The sequence below is a fragment of the Equus asinus genome, chromosome 25 (genome assembly GCF_041296235.1).
Source record: "Equus asinus isolate D_3611 breed Donkey chromosome 25, EquAss-T2T_v2, whole genome shotgun sequence".
Taxonomy (NCBI): domain Eukaryota; kingdom Metazoa; phylum Chordata; class Mammalia; order Perissodactyla; family Equidae; genus Equus; species Equus asinus.
In genome coordinates, this window is record NC_091814.1 from 32,882,872 (window position 1) to 32,908,085 (window position 25,214).

The 25,214-nt window shown below is 48.5% G+C and overlaps 1 protein-coding gene across 3 annotated transcripts in view; it reads right to left on the minus strand.

The window, feature by feature from the left end:
- KCNH1 (potassium voltage-gated channel subfamily H member 1) overlaps positions 1-25,214 on the minus strand; it is a 370,873-nt gene that overhangs the window by 9,123 nt on the left and 336,536 nt on the right. The window lies entirely within an intron of this gene.

Below are 25,214 nucleotides of genomic sequence, written 5' to 3' on the forward strand. Positions count from 1 at the left end.
AGCGCTGGTAGTTCAGCACTCATGGTCTAGGGCTCTCCTCAGGAGAAGATATGGGTGTCTGGGCCTGTGCTGACTCTTCTAAAGCTTTTTGGCTCTTCCAAAAATATCTTGTGTACCAGAGGCAGCCCCACCTGAACATCACTAGCAGTGGGCAGGTGAACCAGGGAAGAGCTTCCCGCTCTGAAGAAACACCTGAGCCCTCCTCTGAGAATCAGAGAGGGAAACCAGCAACTCCCCAGGGGACACAGAGCTGACGTGGTCTAGCGCTCTGCTTACTAACTTCACCTGCTTTTTTGGAGAAGCTGCTCATGGTGTCTTCATCTCAGAGGCAGCCATGACAAGGCATTTGGCCAAGTATTTTAGATCCAAATGGGCAGGGATGGCCAGACCACTCATGACAATGAGGTCTGTGCTGCCAACCCCAACCACAGCAGCTCTCAGTCTGCTCAGAGATGCTCCATGGTTTGCATGTGGGAGTGTGCCCTAGGAATGATGGGCAAGACCCTAAGCCCCATAATCCAAGATCCTCTCTGCCCAGAAGACGCCCTAGCCTGGGGAAAAGTCCATCCACCTTTTCCAAAGTGTTCTATGAGGTTTTAACAGGTACTGTGAAGGGGGAAACCTTTTAAGATGAAATAAATTTGAGCCACACGACAATGGTAAATTCGTTGCTTTACTGCAGGACTTCTCAGTGTTTTAACATGCTAACGTGCCTTATGAATGTCTAAGAGGAAAATATCACATACAGCATTAGATCCTCTCTTGGGAAAGGGTGGTATTCCCCAGAAACCCCTCTGGAAAACACTGAAATTATATCAGTGTGGGGTTGGGATGCCCTCTGCATTTGCACATAGCCCTAACGGATGGGAAGGCCATTTCCTATTCCATGTTCCAGCTAAATGGTGCCTTCTATCTCTAACCCTCCTGCTGAGCCCCTGGAGTTTGGGATTTGTGCTCTCCACTGTAGATGCATTGCCCCCTAGTGGATGGACCTGGATCAATCCAAACTCTGTGAGATGATGATGCAGCTGCAGGATCAACTCTCCTGCCTCCTACCCCTCAGTCACTCTATGCGCTCTGTGCCTAAAGCTCCCTTCAATCTCGTCTCCTGTCCCATCCCTTCAACAACTCCTATGTGACCCCCAGGATTCAGCTTAGGAGTCACCTACTCCAACCAGCTTCCCTGACTTTCCCCCACCCCTGGGGTCAGAAGACCCTTCCTGGTGGTACTAAGCATGGAGCGGCTGCACATACCTTCATCACAGATCATTGCAACCAACGTGAGAAGAAGCATTTGCCTGTTTGTCTTTTCATTTAGGCAAAACTCTCTGAAGGCAGGCAAAATGCATTCTTCAGTTATTTTTTTTTCATCTTTAGTATCATGCCTGCATATATAGCGCTCAATCGACAATCAGTGAATCAATGAATATGGCAGGAGATAAATTATGGCCATTCCATGCTAGGGTGAAAGAAGCGATGTGTATGCCCCCTGGCCTCCAAATCTGTTTCTGATGTTTGTGGTCTAACGGGGAGAGAGAAAAAGAGAGATTACGGGTGGACTTCTCCTTGCACAGCAGATATGCTCCTGAAGAGCAGTATATGAATAAAATCCCAAAGGGCTTCCATTTTCATTCTTGTTCATTTTAGACTGACCTCATACTGATTTCATCATCTCTGCCTGACCAATTTTTATTTTTTCAACGTCTTGCATGAGCTAAGACAGCTGCTATTTAGAAGTAGCCCTGAGATGAACTTTTCTGCAAGGAGGACAACTGCTCTTGAATTTTTCTCTTGTATAAATTTGAATCTTTCTGTGGAAGGCAGTCTGATGTCATGGGAAGAGCCTGGACTGGGAATCTGAAGACTGAGGTGCTTGTTTCAGGGCTGGACCCTGAGCAAGCCACCCCCTCACATCTGCCCTCGCCAGCTAGACAGCCTCCTCCCCCAGCTCTTATCAGACCCGTGCCAGGTCTTCTTTCTTTCCATTTTCCTGTTTTCTGCATTGGGCTTCGTTATAAGATTTCATTTTGGAAAAGGGTTCTGTGGCCTAAAAGATCATTGTGAAAACCACTGGATGAGATCATCACTCAAGTCCTTTAGAGAACAAACAATGAATGATTTTAATAATACAGTACTTTGGACTGTGCTTTACAGCTTATTCCACATACTCAAGTGCTTTATCGCATTTAAGCCAAAATTCCCAGGAGGCATGCAGAGGCCTCCACCACAATTTGACAGTTGAGGAGACCGAGGCTTGACTGGGAGAGTGACCTGCTCAAGGTCACACAGCTAAATAGAAACAGAACTTCAGGGTGTGGGCTGGTGCTCTTCCCTTGTCATCAGTCTTCTTCACATGGGCGATCCATAGACAGGGCCACACCAGAGTGGGGCCAGATTCTCTCTGCGGGGTTGTTACAAGGACTGTCTAATCACCACTGGAAAGGTCCAGCCCTGGAGATGGGCTGGCATGGGTCTAGGCACCAGTGATGGGATAAGTCTAGATCCTTCCTGGCCAGCCAGAGTCCTGCCAGCCCAAAGGGGTATGTAATTTCCCTTGCCTGACCTGTCAGGCATGGGAGGCCATGCAGAATGCTGAGCAGCTCATGACTTACTGCAATCTGGGGAGATAGAGGCAGGGGTGGCCACTGCACCTGCTCATCCATCTCCATGTCCCTCTAGGGGCTCACCAGCAACAACTCTGATCTGGGAGGCCTTTAATAAATAGTTGTTGAGCTGAATTGGACGGATATTCAGCTCCTCAAGCTACGGTGCTTTCTGAGCAGCTATTTTCAAGTTTGTTTGAAAAAGCAATCCCCCTGGGATCTGAGGTGAGTCAGGACAATCAACCACCTCTTCTGGATTATACTCAAGGAGGGTCAGGCCCCTCTCAAGCCCCAACCAAGACCAGGCCAAGGGGAGGAGGAGTTCCCCAGAGTCACTGAGCAAGAGGGTCCCAGACGCACATATAGGGGAAAGATAGGCCTCGGAGGGGAATAGGCAACTTAGAGTCCTGACAGCCCAGAGGATGCAGGGAGGGTGCCCAAGTGCGAGTCCAGTTGCTTAAAAGAGCTCAGATTGAGGAGTAAAAATATATACATAATGTCAATTCTCAGGGGTTTGCATAAATGAACAGAGACTGAGGTATGAATCGTAGAAAACCACAGATAAACCAAAAGGGATTTGTTTTGGTTTTTATTGGATTCAGACATATGTCCCAAATCTGAAACAGGCAGAGAACAGTGGAAAGAGCACAGACTTGGAGTGGTCCCAACTCTGCCACTGATGAACCACTGTGTGACCCTGGGCAAGTCATAGCCTTCTTTGGCTGGACCAGATCAGCAGTTCTCAAATCCGGCTGCACTTCAGAACCACCTGGAGAGGTTGCTATCTACTGAGTGAGAATTTCCCCATGGCAGGGTCAGAAAGCACCATTTGCAACAAGCTCCCAGGTGACTCTGACGCAGGCAGCCTGACCCAGATGTGCTGAGCAGGGTCTCAGAACCCCAGGATTGACGAGTGGTGAGATCACTGCCACTCTACTGTCCTCTGTGTGTGAAGGATGATGAAAGCGGACTGGTAGGCCCTGCAAGCACTTTTGACTCCTTCTTCCTTTAATCTGACAGAAAGCTGGCTCACTGTCTGGAGTGGAGGACACAAAGCCAAAAAAACATTTATTGAGCACCTACTGCATGCAGGGAGCATACATATTGCCACTCTATGACAGGGGAAGGCCAGGCCTCTTCTCCTCCCAGAGCTGGGACCCATGCTGATGCTGACGGAAGCCACTTTGGAGGACAGAGCAGCATCAGGAGGGCAGGGCCCCACCCTAATGTCCCTAAAGGCCCTGGTGACATTGCCTTCCCCTAGTTTCCCCACCTATCAGCCTCCTCCACCAGTATCCCTACCTGGTTTGATGGAAGAGCATAAAACGTGAAGACTAACAAACTAGACCATTTAAAAAAACTGAAAACATGGAAAGACAAACTGGAGATGGATAGATACCATAAGGTAGGTGGTTGGATTTTTCTTCTTGAAAAGGCCACTTCATAACCCCCTCAGAATGGCCACTTCTGTTCATTATGGAACGAAATGCTAACAGCCTCATGAACATGTGGACCACCAAGAACATGGGAGACCCTGAACCTCATGGGGGCTCCCAGAGGGACTGAGGCCAGTCAAGGTCAGTAACCACTCCTTGAGCTCAGACCAGGTGTTGCTAGCACCTGAAGCTAGAAGGGAATAAGTATAGCTCTGCCCTCCAGGGAGGCACATGGGGGAACTCACAGCTTAAGCACAAGGGTTAACAGGGTCCAGGGTCGGGAGTGGGAGGGCAGGAGTGGGTGGAGTCAGTGTGGAGTGATAGACAACATGGGCACAAGCTCTAGAAATCAGACAGACTTGGGATCATGCTCTCCAAGCCTCAGTTTCCTCATCTGTAAAAGCAGATAATACTGCTGATTTCAGAGAGCCACTATGAAGATTAAGGTGGACAATGTAAGTAAATCCTTCAGAAGAGTGCTCAACATTTAACAGTTGCTGAGTGATGTATTATGTATCATTCTTTGTGAGGGCTACCCTTGAGATGATTCCAGAAGGATGACTGGAATTAGTCAGTTATAAAAGGTGAAAGATTTGGGTGAAGGTGTTCATACAGGGAACAGCACATGTAATGACACAAGGCAGAAATGCCACCCAACGTAGAAAAATGTCTTTTGGTAGCAGTCCTGGTGGGAGGGGCTGACACTGATGGAGAACCTCCAATGTGCCAGGCGCTGTTGTCAAATGTTTGACGTGTGCCATCTCATGCCCTCCTTACAGCAGCCCCAGCAGGTGAGTACAATCATTATCCTCATTTCTCAAATGAAAAAATTGAGCTTAGAAAGGCTAAGTGACTATGTAAGGACACGCAGATAGTGGAACTAAGACTCACCCCAGGCCACCTGAATCCCCATCCACCCCCATGTCCTAAGCCATTCTACTAGGGAAAGTGCCTTGGTTTTAGGGAAAAGGAAGATTTTCTCTCAGTATATGTTGGTAACCTCTATCTCTGCCCCACTACTACTTCCACTAGTTTCTTTTACTCCCTGTTCATCAGCAACTTCTCTACAGAATTCAGAGACACAACTGTGAAGTAGAGAGAATATCTGGCCAAGGGGAGGAGAGAGGCTCCCAGAAGTTGAGGGCCCCACAGTATTTAAGGAGAGAATGACACACTAGGAACATCCGACTGGTGGTCTGTTAATTCATTAGGATGCGGGGCATGAGATCCAGACTTTGATTGGCCAAGACAGGAAAGAGGAGCTGTGCATCACAGGAGCCAAGTCTTGGTTATTGGAAAAATCTTGCCTCCCTGGAGAGTGCTGAGGTTACCAGTTACCCTCAGGGCTTGGCACTGGTAAGAGGAGCAGGAATGCACAGAGGTCCCAGTGGCCTTCATCCAGGAAGAATGTAGAGGCTAGAGATGCTCTGCTCTCAGGTGGCTTGGTCTAGTGGCTCTCAGGGTTCTGTTCACAGGCTGGTCCCTCCCACCACCGCGCAACATCTGCTCTTTCTTCTGGCATCAATCAAGACCAACCTTGTCAGACCCCTTAGTGACATCCCACAGGGACTGGCATCATCTCATTCACTGTTGCAAGGGCCCCCACTGACAGCAAGTGGATCAACAAGGTCTTCTTTTGACAGACTAACCTGAGCCCTGAAAAACTCCTGCAGATGCACCTGTTCCTCCATCTTTAGGAAGATTCCAACCCAAGAGGGGTGAGAATGCTTCCTTCTCAATGCCATCCCAAGAAGGAGATGCATACCTTGTTTGCTGCTCAGGGAATAGACGGCATTATTGTGTGGGAGTCGCTGGCCTCTGGCATTTGTCACTCTCCTCCTTGCTTTGTGCTCCCTGAGTGTAGTGGATTGAATTATGGACACAAAAATGTATGTCTACCCAGAACCTCAAAATGTGACTTTATTTGGAACAGGGTCTTTGCAGATGTAGTAAGGTAAGGATCGTGAGACAAGATCATTATGCATTACAGTGGGCCCTAAATCCAAAGATGAGTGTCTTTATAAGAGACGGGAAAGAGAAACACGAAGCACAGAGCAAAAGGCCATGTGAAGATGGAGATAGATATTGGAGTTAGGCAGCTACAGGTCAAGAAATGCCAAGGACTGCTGACAGTGACGAGAAGCTGGGAGAGAGGCATAGATTCTCTCTCAGAGTTTCTAGAAGGAACCAACCCTACAGACTCCTTGATTTCAGACTTCTGCCCTCTAGAACTGTGAGAATAAGCTCCTGTTGTTTTAAGCCATTCAGTTTGTGGCAATTTGTTACAGCAGCCCTTGGCGACTAGAACTGGGTTTCCTTTCTTGCTTCTTCTTCTTCCCATCTGCTAAGCGTGGCCCTCCCCAAAGGCTGCCCTTTGCTCTCTGTGCTCTGCAGGGTCCAGTGCTCCCCTTCAGGCAGCTAAGAGCCAGCAGAGGTGCTGACAAGACCTGGTGCAAATGCCCACCCTGCTGTGTGCTGGTTGCAGACCCTGAGGATATTTCTTGATCTTTCTAAGCCTCAGCTGTCTCATCTACAAAATTTCTACTTCCAGCCTTGCTGTGGTGATGCAATGAAATGGCATTTGTAAGAAGCCCTGCCCTTCGCAGTTATAAATCAATGCTGCTTTTCTCTCCAGCCCCAGCAACAGAACCTGAAACTTCCCATGCTGAGCATGGCTACATGTCTTGTAGACCCCTCAGGCCTCCACTGTCCTAGCCAGAGCAGTCCCTCTTTCCACCCAGGACTTCCTCAGTGTGAGCCAAGTCGCCAGCTGGGCAAGAGGAAATGGGGCAGAACCCGGAGCTAGTGACCTCTCGCCTCCATCAGAGATGCTCCAGGGTTAAGACAGGTGGACCAGCATTCAGCCTCCAACCTACTCTTAATGATGCTTCCTTCCTGTCTAGGGAAGCTCTAATTGTGACTTTTGAAAGCATGTTAACACTATGCTGTTTCATTATTCCACAGGAGAACTTAAGAAAGTGGAAGGGGACCCATGACTTGCAGAAATCAAACCCACCAAATACTTCTCTGACGGAGCGTTCAGCTCACTCTCCTCCACCCACTGCAGCCTGGTACACAATCCTGCTCACCATGGCTCTGGAGAGATGGCGCCACGTTTTTCTCCACCCTGGGCATAGGCTTCTGCACATTGCTCTTGCCTTCCAGTCTGAGATGGAGAGAAACGGAAAATAGGGGAAGGGGTCTGTCCTGGAAACGGCAGCAAGGGGAGCCCATGAGAAGAGGAAGAGGCAGGGCAGGCACTGAAGGGTCAACAGTTCACTACTACCATCACACATCTGAGTCACTCTCCAGTGCTTTGCCTCCCTTCCTCATCTGAGCCTTCAACCCAAACAGCAGCTAACACAACCAGCCACTCTACAAGGGACCAGACATTGGGCTGAGCACTTTGTACACATCAGTTACTCACTCCTCACAACCACCCTGTGAAGTCACTCACCCAGCTAAGTCTGTACGTGATGCATCCTGGATTAATATCTCTGCAGTTTATATTTCTTACCACAAAAGAGGACAATAATTAAAGAAAGATTTATCCATCCCCCATATCTTCTGGTTGGTTTCACTCTCTTAATTTTTTCTGGATTAAAGAATCTGATATAAAGCATATATTTGCATAATTGTAATTCCACTCTTAAAAATAGTTGTTTTCTATCAGAACGGACAAGCAACTGATAATCTGACAACTTGTACATTACTGGAGAGTTGGCTCTGATGTCACTGTCATTGTCTTTCATGATCTGTGCCACCCTGTCTGAGGCATGTGATTGGGTTGCTGTGATCCTCAACATTTTGGCTGGCAGGTCATGCCATCCTACTCGCAACACACTACAACTCTTTGCAAATAACTCTTTGATTCATGCAATTACCTAGTTTTGGAAAATAATGGTTATAACAATTTCACTATTTGGATTATTCTAGGGTGTAAACTCTCCCAATAAATAATTTTCTGTTGTACTGTTAAAATCCCCATTTCTCATAGCAGGATGCTGAATCTCAGAGCCATCGAATGCACGAGGCCAAGTGGAGTGCCTTTCTACCTTCATCAGGGTGCAGCCGCTGAACTGCCAAGGATACTTGCCGGTTCTGCACTCCTTGAGAAAGTATTCACTACCATCCCGCTCACCTCTAAACACAGACACGTCAGAACTGGTCTACACAGTGAAGTCTCTCACAGCCAAGAGTGGGTAGAGGAGAGAGACGGTCTGGGAGAATCTCCGAGTGAGGGCCACTTCTCTCTCTGATGTGCACCCAAGTACCTGTGTCTTCCCAGGAGCTGTCAGCAGAGCAGCCCTCAACAAAGTGTGTGGGCTCATCTGGAGAGTTAGTCCTGCTTGCCCCCATCCCTGCAGAGGTGTTTCAATTACAGGACAGGGTGGGAGGAACTGGGAGCCTGGTTGGGAGGAATCCTGCATATAGGGCCATGCAGAATCAAGAGCACCTGGGTGGGTGTGGGGAGTAGGAGGACCGGTCTGGAGAGGAGCTCCTCAGAGGTGAAGGACTCTTTTAATATTAAGGGAGAGGGTTACTTGCTCCATGAGCTCTTCCTTTTAGGGCCTTAGTCTCCTTCCCTGTGGAATATGGGGTGCACGTTTCAGAGAGGTGGACTAGGCTGGTCTCTTTCATTCTCTCCCCAGGCTGTGCTACTTTAGAGAGGGGTCTCTGACTCAGTAGCTTCACTGCCTTCCCGGCCTAGGGCAGAGGTCTCCCTGTCCGTGCTAAAGCATAGGCACCTTACCCCAGCTCCAGAGTCATGCCTGGCCCCACACTGACCACTGAGACTCAGGGCTGCACGCAGGAGGGGTGCAGAGGAGTGAGCAGCCCCAGGCTGCATAGAAAGGTATGGGCCAGGAGGAGGGGAGAGGCCCTAGCCCACCTGCAGGCTCAAGCAGCCTTCTCTGCAAACACCACCAGAGGTAGAGAAGGCCAGAGCTTGGGTCTGCCTTCTGTTTTATCCCAGAATGCTCTTTCAGCACTGTACCTACGGCCAGCTAACCATGTTTGCATCATACCCCAGCCACAACTCTCTGAGTCATCAGCCAATCACTTTGCCTCTCTGAGCTTTGTTTTCCTCATCTGGAAGCGGGGACACTAATACTTGTTTTGGCTCTCAGGCAGTGCTGGTGCAAGGTAGATTGCTGTATACATGAGCTACATCACGGTAATTCCCATGTAACCTTCCAGAGGAGGGAGGCATCGCCCAGCTTTGCCCCCACCCCAGGGCCCAGAAGAGCCTTTCTATCCACACAAAGCACAAAGAGCAGCAAGGTTTGAGGACCGATTGGGGTGGGCATCGGGGTGGGGGCTGCAACTGAAGGGAGGGATGCCAGGCCGAAGGCTGTAATTGTAGCTAGTGATAGCTATGGAGTGGGTGACCGAGAGGAGCAGAGAAGTGGACAGATGAAATGCAACATGGCCTGATTCTAGACATGCACACTGGGATACGGTATAAGAGAAATGGACAGGATCTGAAAACAATGAACCTCAACCTGGGGCCTCACCTGTGCCAGGTTACCAAGGGGCATTTGCAGCACTGTGGGCATCTCTGGGAAACGTACGTGTCCAACGGTCCTATAAGGCTTTGCCCCTATGTTGTCTCCCACCCTAGGAATCTGGAACATCTGCAAACCAAGAGGCTGCCCTTAGTCCTTCCAGAGGCAGTTTTAGTAGCCTGCCTGGCCGTGCCTCCACTCCCAGGGAGCCCTACTCTCGTCCCCCTGGTGTTCTGGGGAGAGAGGCACAGAGAGAAATCATTAGAGAAAAAGAAATCTTGGGGAGACCAATCCTAAATGGCACCTCTTCGAGACTGGAGATCTTTTAACCTCTTCCCACTTCTCATCAAGAGCTCCATCCTGAAGCTCATGTCCATGTGTGACTCAGGGCACCCTCACTTTGGCAGTACATTACAGCAGTGGCTGTCAAGCTGGGAGAGGGACAGAATCACCTGATGCGCAGAATCTATGCATCATCAAGATGGACACATAGGCACATATTTAGCACTCATGTTTAGAGGACATGCACATGCTCAGGAGACAAGATGCCCCTGCTCAGTACCAGTGTACTAGCTGCACACACAGCCCCTCACCAGGCACACCAGTCCTCTCTTGCTCTGTGTTTCCCTTATGGGCACCAGGCATTGCTAGCTATCCCCACTTCCCAGTCCTGAGTCCCATCCTGGGCAGAGCCTGAGGCACAGGATCTGAAGACCAAAATAGCTCTGCCTGGGCCTCAGGTTATTTATGTCTGTACCGCCTGAGCCCTCTGCCTGCAGAGCGAGTGCAGGTGGGGAGCAGAGCCATACCCTGTCCCCTGTGTGGGGAGGAACTCAGCCAGGGGTCTGCAGCTGTAGGCCCCCTGGGATTCCAGGGATGGAGAGGGGCCCATTCCTCTGACACGACACAGTCCCCAGTGAACCATCCCTGGAGGTGGGCAGCCCATACGCCTACCCCAGGCCCTGTCAGAAGAGCCACCTGAGGCCGTCCATGCTCACTGCTTCCTTTCTTAGACCCAACTTGAATTCATCGCTGTGGTTTTAAACCTCATGTTCTGGTTTAGGGAGAGATGACACTCTCTACAGAACCTCATTCCACAAGGTAGCAGCTCTGATCAGCCATTCAAAAAGTCTTTATGCAATGCCTATTGAATACAGAGGGGTATACAAGATGTGTGAGATGGTTAGTCCACATTTAAAGAAAGCAAAAAGAGCCTTCCCCTTGGGAGCTGGCGATCCAATGGCTTTCCTGGCCTGAGCTGATCTGAAAAAGGTGTGCTTTATTGAACGCCCCAAGGAGAATGAGAAAGAGTGGGAGGGAGGCAAGCCCTCGCGGTGTGTGCTTCTTCTAGGTCTGTGAGGCGGTTCAGCCCGTCTGTGCCTTTATCATTCTCCCATGATGCAGAGCAGCCAACTTTTTCATGATGCTGAGGTTGGGTTAGTCAACCCTGCTCCATTCCTCAGCTGCGGATTGGGCCACAGGCCATGACACCACTCTCCTTTTGAGAGGGGCCAACCAACAGTTCCTGAGCAGTGCTTTGGCCCTGCTGCTGACTGCTCAAACCCATAGCTTACGGTACCCAGCTTCACCACGATGGCCACTCTGTGAGATGCCAGCAGACTTGCTGCTCTGCAGAATGTGCTTTGGTGAAGAACTTCTCCACTCATGAGAACAAGGCTCTCAGGACATAGAGGTGAGGGTGACTCAGAATGGCCACTGGCCAGTCACTTTAGTGCTTGGTATTTAGTTGCTGACATCTCTGTCCCCTGGGGCCTGGACCTTTTCTCACCTCCCATAGCACCTTACACTGTTCAGTATTTGCTTTTGGTACTCGAGATTCTCAATGTATTTACCTGTCTCTATGTGTGCTTTATTTCCCCACTCCTGCTGTCCCCACTCCCCCAATTATAAGAATACACACATCCTTGCTGGGATAAGCTCTGTCTTATTCACTGTGGTGTCCCCAAAGCTAGAACAATGCCTGGCACACATCAGGCCTTCAATGACCGATAACTGACTGACTGACTCGGCCAAATCAATGAACTTCTCTGGTCTTTGGTTTTGTCTTTATAACTTAGAAATAATACTCTTAAATACAATCCCTAGAGCAATGCCATGAGTATGAAATGAGACAGTGCATCCCAGGCTGTGTGTGTGTGTGGATCAGTTATTTACTAACTGCCGATCAGCAGCAAATCCACCCTCCATGCTTGGAGATGCTGGTGCTGAGAGCTGGCCAACCACTTGTCCCAGGCTCCCTGGCCAGCTGGCTTCCACTCAGGTTCTGCCAATGGCAGGTCCTGGCAGGACTGAAAGGCAGGAGGAGAGAAGAGCCTTCCTGTCTGCTTTCAGCTCCTATAGTTACAGCGCCAGCGGCGGTGGTCTGCTTCAGCCCCAGCTTCCAGCAGCTTCTTTTGCTGCTCCCTGCACAAGCTTTGCCATGCTCCCTCTGAAGCACCCACAGCAGCCCAGCCATGCACAGTGGCAGGCGGAGCACAGCTCCATGGCTCACCTCACCCCTGAACAGCCCCAAGTCAAGCTCCATTCTTTCCCAGAGCACTGGGGACAAGCCCCAGGGTGCCTCCTCCTCAGAAGTCCCAGTACCAGATGGACAGCGTCCCTACTCAGAGGTCTGCACCCCTCCCAGAAAATTATCTTTTAGTTATTAATCTCTGGGCATCCTCTTTTTTGCTCTTACAGCCTTCCAACACCAATGCCCTGATTTATATCCTCTCTTTAAAAGTTAGTGTAGTTTCAATTTCTCTTTTCCTGATTGGACCCTCACTGATGGGGAGCCCTGAGGGGAAAAAGTTCAAGTTGAAATCTAGCAGCTGCATGAGAAGGGGAGGAACTTGAACCCCCACCTGGTGACCCACAGCCCTTGTTTTATTCACCACAGGCTGCCTGTGGGGCCTCAACTAATGTCACCTTTGCCACTGTCATTAGCACCTTAGTTTCTCTCTCTGGAGCCAGTGAGGGCTACAGTCAGGCCCTGACTTTCTCTTGGTTCTCTTGGCTACAAGGACTGGGGTCCCCTTCCTTCTTCTTCTGTGCTTGGCCTATTGCCGTCATTCAGAGGATCTGTTGTTCCTAAAGCTTTCAGAGAACAGCGTGCACAGAGGCCTGTGTGGGGGAGGGGAGGCAGATTTTTTTACCCAAGTCTGTCTTAGACATACTCCGTCTTGGGATGAATCATCCCCTGCCCGGCTGTGGTCTTGGGTGAAGTAGTATAGTTCACAGCCATCTACTGGGCCGGGCCCATTACAATGATAAGTGCCTTATCTTAACTCTCAGCCACAAGCCCATGAAATTAGAACTATTATTATCTCTCTTTCAAAGGTGAGGGACTCAGGCTCAGAGAGGTTAAGTCCTTTGCTGATGGTTTACTCAGTCAATTAGTCTACAGAACTGTGACCACAGCCCAAGATGGCTGATACCCAAGCTCTGCCCCTAGGGCTGGGATCCCTGCAGATTCCAGAGCGAAGGGGCCTTGGGAAGAGGAGAGGTTCATGCTTCTCTGCTTGGGAAGCTGCCCTGGGAAGGTCTCCAGGGCCCTGGAGAGAGCTGAGCACCTGGGGGCTAAGAGGACTTCCCTGGGTGAACGGACAAAAGAAACATAGGTGGGACACTTACCAGCACCAGGCTTTGAGCTTGTCCTGGGATAAGCACTGGATGCCCTTGAGGATTAATGGGACAATGATACAGTATGACCAATGCAATTACTCAGATCCAGTGCTGCCTCCTGCACTGGGACCAGGCACCAGGCCTGGGGGCTGAGAAGTCAATTCAGTCCTCAAGAGTGTCCACCTGCCTCTCTTGCAGCCCGCTAAGGCCCTTTTGCCAAGTGCAGACATAGGATATGTTTATTCCAATCCCAGACAACTCTTCATTCCTAGGGAGCAAGTGCAGTAATTTGTCTCCCAAACTGCACATCCACACAAAATCCCAGACTGACCGAGCAGACTGCACACTCATGCTACTGCCACTTGCTGTCACAGAGGGAGAGAGTGTGCCCTCCCTCTGGCTGGTGGATCAGTGCTGGGCTCAGGGACCAGCTCCTCACTATAGGGGCCTGGCCAGGCAATCTGCCAAAAGCCAAGGGCCCTCTTCTCGGTCCCATCAGCCACACCCCTACACCAGGGAAGCCTGTTCCCGGTAGAGTAAACCCCATCAATGCATCTGGGAAAGTGACATTTTAATTTTCAGGAAGCAGCTGATGCAAAAATAGGGGGCTTGTGGTACATATCAAGAGGCTGTATCACTTCCATCTCCTTTACCCAGTATTGTTTTCACACGATATCCTTGTAAGCAAACGGTGAACAGATAGCAGTTCACAGATTGCATTTCTCTCTTCTTTCGATGTACAGACGGCAGAAGTTGGTCGTGAATCCAACAGAGAATAGGAAGGCTGGTTTGGTGGCCATATAATCTGGCCTTCGGTTTCTCAACATTTCTCTGACAAACCCGTCACTCCAGGAACAACTTTTGGCGTTTGAGTTGACCCAGAAGCTGAATGTCTGGACAATCTGTCCTTCCCATCCTACGCCTATACTCAGCCCACAGACTTGAAGCGGGAAGGCTGCAGCATCCTTGGTTTTCTTGGGGGAGAACAGGCAGGGGGAACACAAGGGTAAACCGACCCCAATTGTCTGTTCTGACCACCAAGGCTGGGGCCTCCCGCAGGTTGCTCTGTGGGAAATCCCCAGTGAGCAAGAAAGGAGCCATGAGGTTGGAGGGAAGCAGGAGAAGTGAGCCTGGAGGATGCTTGTTCCAGCTCTGGGGGAACTGGGCATCCGAGAGGGACAGAGGTCCAGAGAGAGGGATACACAGAAGAGAACATAACAAAATGGAGAGAAGGTAGAAGAGAAAGAGAAGAAGCCCTTGCAGTAGAACCTCACAGGGAGGGTGAAATAGAAACTGCAAGAGAAAGGGTAGAGAAGAGAGGGCACAGAGATGTCAGGATGGCAGAGAAATGAGCCCTCATGAACCCAGACCATGGAAGGGGAGAAACAGGGGTTGCACTCAGAGGGAGCCCAGAATGATGATAGTGGCTACCAGGTTCCGTGCTCTCCCTGTGTGTCAGGCACTGTTCTAAACACTTGTCATATGTTATTTCAATGAATATGAACCCTATGGGGTAGCCATTATTGTCATCCCATTACACAGGTGAACAAGCCGAGGCAAGACAGCGTACACAGTGAGTGACGGCCTGAGTTCAGGCTTGTCTGACACCAAAGCCCATGGGCTGTAGCACCTGCATGCCTTCCTCCTTGATTCTCACCAGAAGCAGAAAACTAGGATTTCCACCTTTATTTGAAAATAGGATTCACTTTCCTTTTCCCCATTCTCACCTCCCAGCCTACTGTATAACAGAACCATGCAATAGAAACTTAAGTCTCCAGGCCAGATCTCTACCTGCACTCTCTGCCTGTCTATTTTGGACCTTCTCCTCCCCAAAGTGGGTCTGTCTCTGTGCCCTTCTTGTAACCAGTATAAAGAGAACAATGTGCTCCCTTTGATGGGGTGCGGATTACATGAGATCTAATGTATATACAACACGTGGCACTCCCTGACGCTTAGTAAATGCAGTTTCTGCCCCACCCCATCCTGGATTGGAGGTCTCACCTTCCTCAAACTGCGAATGTGGCCCTCATGTGCCACTGGTTCAGTGGGAGGGGCAGTCCTGCCACCTGCCAAAGGGGCAGACGACGGCAAGTTGCAGACACAGAGCCGCTCAGATCAAGACTGGCAGAGGAATGCCTTTGTAACGTGAGTACAAGAACGGCCAAGAGAGAGCCCCGCTCTGTGGAGGAGAAGCTTCAATAAGCTGTCTTTGGGGCTGGAATGGAGCCCCTCAGGCCTGGATAGGCTGATCCCCAGGCAGAGGGGAAAGTCACTCTGCATAATCAAAGGAAAAAAGTGGGAATGAGAGGGTTGGATGAGAGGTGGCTGAAGAGTTTTACTGCCCACCACTGGCGGGACCCACGAGTTCCTGCGTGCCTTCCTCTGCTCCTCTCACCCATGCCCAGTTTTCAGTGATATTTCAAAATTACTTCACCAATGGACCACATCCTACACAGGCTTTTTTCCCTGGATTAAAAAAAAATCAACCTTACCAGATGAGTAGAGTTGGCAGCTGAGTTGCAATTATCATTTATTTCATGAGTGTGGACACTGAGGCTCAGAGGTTATTTGGCTGATAATTGGTGGAGCGGGGATTTGAACCTAAGTGTGAGCCCACAAACCCAGACTTAATTGGCTTTCCTTCTGCCCAGCTGCCAAGGACTCAGCCACTCCTCAATGGTGACTCTCAGGATTAAGTTAAATTGGCTGGAATAGCATGAGCAGGGAGCTGATGGTCCCGGGTCCCCCTCCCACCTAGAAGAGTCCCCATCCCTACTTGCTGCCCTTTGAAAATCAACCATCTAACACGTGGGCCAATTAAGGCAAGTCAGGAAGTGACAAGCCACCAAAGATAATGCTCACAGGACACATATTTTTATATGCAATGGTTGCAACAATTAGACTCTCCCCTAAGGCCACCAGAACAACAAATGAGAGGCTTACAGAAGCTTTGAGCAGGAGACGAAGCACGGCTGTCCTTGGCATGAGAAACAGACACTTCACTGCCCACTGGCAGAACTCACGAATTCCTGCCACATTCCCTGTAGCAGGTGTGGGGTGTCCAGAGTCAGCCTTATGTTTTCACCCGGGCCCCTCTGGCTACAAGTGTGGGAGGTCCAAGGCTGGGGTCTGGAGCACACCTGGGCCCAGGAACGCCCCATACTCCTTCAAAGGCACTCTGCCTGGGTTTCATCCCACCTTAATTGTGTTCGCTCTTTGTCTTTTTCTTACTGATTTGTTGGCTTTCCTTATATATTTTAGGTCTTAATTTGTTGCTGTTTGCATACATTGTAAAAATCTTCTCCTAGTCCAGCAGTTGGCAAATCTTTTCTGTAATGGGCCAAATAGTAAATATTTTCTACTTTGCAGGATACACATCTGTCACAACTACTCAACACTGCCTTGGTGGTGCAAAAGCAGCCAGACAAAACGTAAATGAATGGGAGTGGGTGTGGTCCAATAAAACTTTAGCTATGAAAGCAAGTGGTGGGCTGGATTGGGGTCGTGCTGGTTTGCTAACTGCTGTCCTAGTCCATAGCTTTGCCTTTTAATAGTTTTTTATGGTCTCTTTTGTCATGCCAACATTTTTCACTTTGACATGATCAAATTTTTCTATCTTTTCATCATGGTTTGTGCTTTTCTGCATAGCCCATTTACTCTATGGGTGAGGACACTGAGGCCCAGATGGGAGAGTGGCTTACTAAGGTCACAGAGTTACTCTGTAGCAGGAGGTTTTTTCTCCTATAAGCTCCCAAGACCCAACTTCGGGATCAGGCAGCCTCAGCTTTGAATTTTGGCACTGTCACATATGCTTGGACAGGATTTTTTTTATATATATATACAACCTTTTCTTTTTCCTGGAGTTAATCATTATCTCATCTTTTCTTTATTGGCCTGATTGTCCATGAAACCATCACTAATTTATTTGATATGTTCTAATACCTCTATAATATGCCCATTAATAATATAAGTACATTAGTTTCATTTTTTCCTCCTCGAACCCTCCGTCCCCTTGCTCCAATCTGGTCTGGCTCCTTTCCAGGCCTAGGATCTCCCTCCACTGCTGTCCTATAGCTACTATTTTCTCTTTCTTAGTTTCCTCTTCATTTTGTTGGAGCAAATCCTCTAGTGGCTCCCCAGAAAAAGATGTCCTTAAAGCCATTTGAATCCCTGCTTTCCTAAAAATGTCTTTATCTTCACCCTTGACTAACAGTTTGGGTACAGAATTCTGGGATGAAATATTTTTCCATCAGAATTTTGAAAGTATTGCTCCACTAATTTCTATATGTCAGCATTACCATTGAGAGATGCACTCTGATTACTAATCTTTTGAGTCTAACATCCCTGTGGAAGTTTTTAGGGTTTTTTTTTAAACCCCTGAAGTTCTAGGAATTCACAACAACATGCTTTGATGTGGGTCTTTTTTTTACTCAAAGAGCTGAACACCTGACGACCTGCAACCTAAGAGTTCTCGTTCTCCAGTTTGAAAAGTGTTCTTATATTATATTCTTTGATAGTTTTTCTCCACTCCAATTTTCATTTTTTTTCTTCAGGAAGATTAGCCCTGAGTTTACATCTGCCACCAAGCCTCCTCTTTTTACTGAGGAAGATTGGTGCTAAACTAACACCTGTGCCCATCTTCCTCTGTTTTATATGTGGGATGCCTGCCACAGCATGGCTTGACAAGCGGTGTATAGGTCAGTGCTCAGGATCCCAACCTGTGAACCCCAGGCCGCCAAAGCAGAGCACGTGAACTTTACTGCTATGCCACTGGGCCAACCCCTCCACTCCAATTTTTATCTTCTTTCTTTCTGGAACTCTTATAAGTTGAAATGTAGGATTGATGTTTCAATTTTGTCACCTTTCCCCCTCTTTTTTCTTTTACCTTCTGAAAGATTTCCTTGACTTTATCTTCCAGGCTTTTTATTGTTTTAAATTTTCTCCTAGCCTACTTTTTAAGACTCAAGAGCTCTTGCTTATCTTTTGATTATTTCTTTGTTATAGCATCCTGTTTTGTTTCATGGATGCATATATTTTATGTCTTTATTTGAGGCATTTTTCTTTTGATCCCCGCATTATCTCTGCAGTCACCGGTTGCATGAGGTAGAGATGTGGAGCTCGAGATCTCCGCATCCCGGATAAAGACTTTACAGCAACTCCCTGGTTTTCAGTGCAGCAGTTGACCTTCCTCCCAGCCTATGCTGATTTGTGCTTCTAAGATCAGAGCTTTTCTTGGGTTTTACAAGAGAAAAAAATGGTTCCTTTCTCATCTTTAGCCCCTTTTTGCATCTCAGATGCATCTTCCTCCACTTCGCTGTCAGTTTCCATTCCTCCATCCACTTTCCATCTGCTAAAAATTCGTTGAAATCACTCATCTGCTATTTTCTCTTTTCTCAATTTTTTTGTCCTTATGGGTTTCTATCTCTTTAAAAAAATTCTTTAGTATCATTTCATAGGGTTTTCAGGGAAAGAAGAAATAGATGCCTAGGTCCAATGCCCCATGTTTAATACAATTTTATTACTTTAATTTTTAAAGAGACCACCAGAAGCCCTTTATAACCAACTTGGAATCCAGAAGCTACAACATTAAAATAATAACTTGGTTATATAAAAATCCCTTCTGCATGACAAAAGACAAAATATGCAAAATTAAAAGACAAATGATAAAATGGGAAACTATTTGTAATTTATATTATTATAAAAACTCGCTTCTAGAAATTGATAAGAAAAAACACCCCAACATTCCAATTTTTAGAATGGACAAGGATATGAAGAGAAGTCACAGAAAAGGAAATTTAAATGACTGTTAAGCATATGAAAAAAGCCACATTCACTCATAATAAGGGAAGTGCAAATTAAACGACACTGTGATACCATTTTTTCCCACTATCAGATAGGTAAAACTCCAGAAGTTTGACAATCCACTTTGTTGGTAAGGGTGTGGGGAAACAAGGGTTCTCATACATCTCTGGCAAATTTTTGTAATGTCTTTGAATATCCGTTTCCTCATCTGTAAAATGGAGCTAATAATAGTGCTTACCTACTTTATAGGATTATTACAAGGATTAAAAGACATAATGCACATAAAGTGCCTAACACATACATAGTATGCATTAATAAATATTATCTATTAATATTATTAACATATATTTGATCACGTCATTATGTTTTTCTTCACTGATGCTTCTACAAAAGACAAGATTAAATACTGCCTCCCCAGTTCTCCCACGAGATCTCTGAGGACAGAGACCACGTCTCACATTTGTGTCCCTCTCAGTTCCAGGCCTAGGGCAGGACACAGAGCATGTGCTCATTAAACACCTAATTTTGAAGGATAAGGGTGTATTCTTGGGCTAAACCTGCAATCTTGGGCTTGTGTTCTTAGTTTCTCATTTTGCTGTGAAACGGCCCAGTCCCAAAGCAGGAGGGCACAGGCCAGCAGCTCAGATGAGCAACAGGAATCCAAGCTCCAGGCAGGGGTGGTCAGTGTTCAGAGATGTGCTCCAGGGTTGAAGTGCAGAGTGCACCCAGTCAGCAGACATCCCTATGAGAGACGAGGCGCATCACGCTGTGATTGCCAAGACTGCCAATCACTGACGCCCAGCTGTCAGCTTAAGGAAGCAACGCCTGGTGGGGAGAGATGCCCCGGACCAGGGCAGACACTACAATGCAATCTCCTTGGGTCACGGGTAGGGGAAGCTTCTGGTGCCACCTGAGAACAAATCTCAATGGCAAGGGCCCTTCCTGCCCCCTTCGGGGAAGCCTAAGGGAAGGGAGGGGCCAGGAGCAGCACAATGCCTGATGTTTCAATAGGAAGATTCTTGACTTCCTGGCCATTTCAATGTTTAGGTTATCAACCTTATTTCTAATAACAATCTCTAAGCCTCAAAGATTAGAGACCTCAGGCCCCAACACAGCATTTCCGCCAGACTCACTCCCATTTCTCCTCCTTTGTTTCCCAGTAGCCGGGGCTTCTCTGATAACAAAGGCAGAGGAGCCAGGAGAGTGATGCTAGAATCAGAGGGACTTCAGGAGGTCACCTGGTCCAGTCCTGTCTTCAGGCCAGTGACCTTCTAAACCATTCAGTGCAAGCGGCCATGACGCCAGCCATTATTAACAATATGACAACTGACATTTGTTCCCTGTTTGTGGCTGACAGAAAGCTGGCACGCATACTCTCTCCTTTGGGATCGCAGTGCCCCTGCAGCGTATGTGGGGCAAGTATTCTTATTCTGTATAGATGAGGAGAGAGGCTGGGACAAGCAAGGTCTCTGGCTCTTCCAACCCTAAATGCTATTCTCTTTCTTGAAGGTCCACAGAGTCAATTCTGTATTTAATCATCCAGTGGTCAATTTTATACACACACAGTTTTGGCTGCTGTTATTTAAACCCAGTTCCACTTGCTCATTCCTTCACAGACATGGAGAGCAAGTGGTCAGTGCCCTTTCTCCCTATACATACTTTGCGAAGTCAAGGACAGCAAATGATTCATTCAGAAGCCTTCTCTTTGCCAGGCTGAAAACTCCAACTCTCTTTCCCCCCTCAGTAGGCAGAGGTCTGGGGGGTTGAAAGTAGGTCAGGAGGGGCTTGGTCTGAGTCTTCCCAGGCAAGAGTGAGAGGAGAGGGGAGGCTGGGAAGCGGGGCGGTGCCAGCTCTGGACTTGGGAATTTATCTCATTGCATTGAGAATGTTGCATAAAGCCACAGATGTCATCTCCTGCCAGGCCTGGGAGGAGGGAAAAGTAGAGGGCACCTGCTGAGAAGTACCTGAAATAGGTGAGACCTGCCAGCCTCTCCAGGGGAAAGGTATAGTCAGCTCAGGTCCTTGGTGCAAAGACTTTCTTCTAAGTCTTCAGATCTGAACTCTCCTGCAGCTGGCAGACTCTCTGCCCGAGCACCTGAGGAGTTGACAAAGTTGGCAGAGAAGAATTGCAAGCCTCTCAAGTCCCTCTTCTCTGGGGGTTTAACCTTCACCTCCAGAAATGCATGGAGGTCTAAGGCCAGGCAAAGACAATGAACTTCCTGAGGTGTATGATCGGCTAACCAAGCAGCATCCATCAGAGCGACAGTGACAGTGTCTGGAGCTGGCGGCTGGATGCTGGAGAGCTGAGTTCTAGTTCCACTTAAGCCAGAGGTGTCCGCCGGGGACCCTGGCCCAGACACAGAACCAATTTGGCAGCAGTTTCCATAACAACAACAGAAAAAGCTAAACCCAACTGATAGGATTGCTCTGAAGACATAATAGACGAAAAGTGCTCAGAAGAGAGATCACAGGGCTGTCAACTCAGCCCTCATCATTTTTCCTCTCCTTGGTCACCCTCCCCCCAGGGATACCCTTGCCCCACAGTTCTGAGTCAGGGTCCTCCGTCCTGCCAGCACTCACCCCCTTATGGTCAGCCATCCCTCCTTACTTCCTCCCTCCCAGGCTATACTGTGTCTTGCCCCAGCAAGACATTACCGAACATTTACTAAGAGCCAGGTGATGCACCCTCTACTCCTTGCATGTTGTATTTTATTTAGTCCTTACAATAACCCTAAGGTAAGTACTATCACTAGCCCCTTTTCACAGATGAAGAAACTGAGACTTGGAGAGGTTACGTGGTAAAACTGAGATTTAAATCAAGACAGCTGGGCTCCGGATCTTGTCCCTTTGCCAATTAATTCTACTCCTCCTTGTCACTATTTCCATTCATCCCGAAATCTCCCCTCTTCCACAAAGCCTTCTGTAGCAAACAGGAGGAGGGGAAGTGCCTCTTCCAGACTCACTCGGCCTTCGCTGCCATCAGTTCCATGGACTTCAGACACCAGCACTCACAACCAGGACTGTGTCGGGTGGGGAGCTTGCTGTCGCCCCTGCCCTACCCATAGTTATCGATGTGCTCAGGGGATGCAAAAAACCTTTAGTATTTGCAGGAGCAAAATGCAGTGTGGAAAATACAATCTACCACAAAATAAGCAGAGCATTTGACAGTCAAAGGAAAATGACATTTGCTTTAGCCATTATTTGGGATTATGGGAGCCACGGCTGGTGACTCAGAACCTGGGTGATGGATACCTAATGATTTAGTTAGAACCACAACTGTCAGGGCTGGAAAGGGCTTCACATGTCACTTTGTCAACTTCTCTATATTACAGATGAGGAAACCGAGGCCTAGAGTGGGGTAGGAGTCTCCGCCAGGCCCCACAGCTAGGATGGCAGCCTAAACTGGGACCCAGCCAGCTCTCGTAAGTCTTAGGCCATTCCTCTTACCAAGTAGATGGAGGGCAGAAAAAGCACATATGAGCCATTTATGCTAAGCATGGTGGCTAATCCTCACACACCACCCAGGTAGATGCTATTATTTTCATTTCACAGATGAGAACGCTGAGGCTCAAGGAATGGCAGTGCTAAGTGACAGAACCAGAGCCCTGGGGAGGTCCCTGATTGGCATTTCCTGCTTTCCTTCTCTCATCTCACGTTTGACAAACACATACTGAACCCGAGTTAAGTCAGGCACCTCATAGAAGGATGCGTGTGAGGAGAAAGCATAGTACTTACTCTCTGGGAGGTCATGGTCCCAGAAAAGAGCAAGAGCTGCGGGGGGAGGAGGTCACATGTGCAGGGACAGGTATGAAAAGGAACTGAGGTCGGCTTTCCACATACATTGTTACTTGACCAATATATGAGAGGAGTCTGGTAGGTGGGCAAGAGCAGCCATGCCCAGGAGAGGCGGGAGTGGGTACTAGGTAATCCATGGCTGAGCCAGGCCCCCTACCCCATCTCTGAAGTGAGGTGTCTGTCCCCGTGTCCCTGGCACTGAGAAGCACAAGGCCTTTGCCCATAATGAGGCAGGTGGGCATTCACCCTGGCTTGACCCAGACTCTGCTCCCATAGAGAGCTATTTACATCAAGAACTGTTCAAGGACAGGGCCAGCACAAGCAATTACTGGCAGTAAAACCCAAGCCCAGCTCTGCTGCACTCCCCCATGCTCTTTTTCACATGGTCAATAAAGTGGCTGCCCGATCCGAGTTCCTGGCAGCAAAGCTTCAGTGTGAGCGTTCGGCTGGGAAGCCAGCAGGCTGCACGGGGGAAAATTGACTGTCTTCACTGAGCTGCTGGAGCCCAGGGATCCAGATGTGGCCTGTCTGCAGGAGCATTTTCTAAAAAGCCCCTCAGTGCTAATAAAGATAAAACTCCTAAAGCCAGGCCATTCCCTCCCCTTCAGAGCCTATAAAAGGGCTATCAATGCCTCTCATCCTAGGACAGAACAAATAAAAGTGGCCTTCCCTGGGCTCCTTTGAAATGTCACATGAACGTATTCAGGCAGACACGATTTTCACAGAACTGCAAATGGGGCCTGCTTTTTTGCCCACCAACCGCTGTGAAGTGAGCTCAAGCTAAATAGGTGTGTCATTCAGGTCCATGATGAGACTGGACACGATCACGCAAACACGGACACAAGAGCGTGTAGCACAGATGCATAAACACAGCACAGTGCCTGGAGCATCATGCGTGTTTGCGACAGCCTTGACTCTCCAGGCAGAGAAGGACTCTGCACACCTTGTGCCCACCCTCCACTCCCACTCCAGAGCCATTCATGCTTCCTTCAAACTGGACTGCTCTCCCTTCCCTTATGCCCATTTGGCAAAAGCCTGAAGAATGCCACTTGTTCCAGAAAGCCTTCCTAGAGCCTCCCAGCCAGAGGTGCTCAACTCTTTCCTGAATACAGCACAATCTTGATTCTGCGCTAGTAACAAACAACGCTTTCTGTTCTAAATTTGTCTTCAATCTATATATCAGAGCTCCCCACTAATTTATCAAATCCCGGGGCAAGATTTGTGTCTGATTCATTTCAGCATCCCTACAAGTCTGAGCACGTGGCAGGAGCTCGGTAAGTGTCTCCTGAACAAAGGAACACAGCATTCCTGCACGGACACACGGAAGTGCACACAAGGGTGGCAGAAAGGCTTTCTCAGTGGTCCTTGCCTGCTTCACTCCTTTTCCTGCCCACCCCGGTGGAAGCATTTTTCCTTCTTGCAACGAATCATTAATTTTATATCAAATGTGTGCAGTGAGTGATAGCTGGCATTAGCAAAAAGAAAGGTTGTTGTCTGAGAGTCAGTTAGATATTCCCTTCTCAAGCCTTGAAAAGTCAGGCATCTGCTCCCTCGGAAGGACTAAAAGGTCCACTGTGGCTCTTTGGGGAAAGAGCCAGGACTCTTGAGAGGAGGGTGGGGTTGGAAAAGGCTGGGGGTAGGGAGCTGTGGAGGCCAAGAGAAAGGACTTCCCAACTAATGGAGCTCTTCCGAGGTGAGCTCTGCGTGCACAGCGATGGGGAAGTAGGAAGGTGCTCGGGCTCCTGTGTGCTCTTAAGAGTCTGACACTAAGACCATACTTATCCTGGAGTGGACAGGAGCTGCCCCTGCTGTGAGGGACAGCACAGAGGCCTCTGCACCCAGCAGCACCAAAGCCCAGCACACACATCACACGTGGGACCTGAGGTTTCCTCCACTCACGGAAACGCACTGTCCAGGAATCCTGAGCCTCTGAAGTAGAACATATCCTTCTGTATCTGGATGTTGAACGAAACAGTAACATCACTAGATCTTCCATTTACCCTGTTACAGTTAATAAACAGCTTTCATATTTACAGTCTCCATGAATTGACCCTTTAAACTTACTGATCATTCTCGGATTATATTCAGTTCCTTTACTCTTGCAGGGTTATTGGACTGAAAGACCAAAGGAGGAAGGATTACCTCACTCGTTCTCAATGCACTTACCGATTCAGGCGCAGGTACTGAGGCTTGTGGAAATTAATAAAAGAAACCTCAGCTAAATTGGAGTGGGGATAGCCTGTAGGGGGAGCTCTCATGCCCTATCATACATCATCAATTACACCAAATAGGAAGAGAGGGAGGCTTGCATCTCCCACCACAAGTACAACTACTTTACTACTGAAGGAAGATTTCTCTCCCCACCTGGTAACAGTCCAGCCAATGAGAAACGCACAGCTCAGCCATGAGAAGCCATTGCTGCCTGAACTGTTACTTTCCCCCAATGG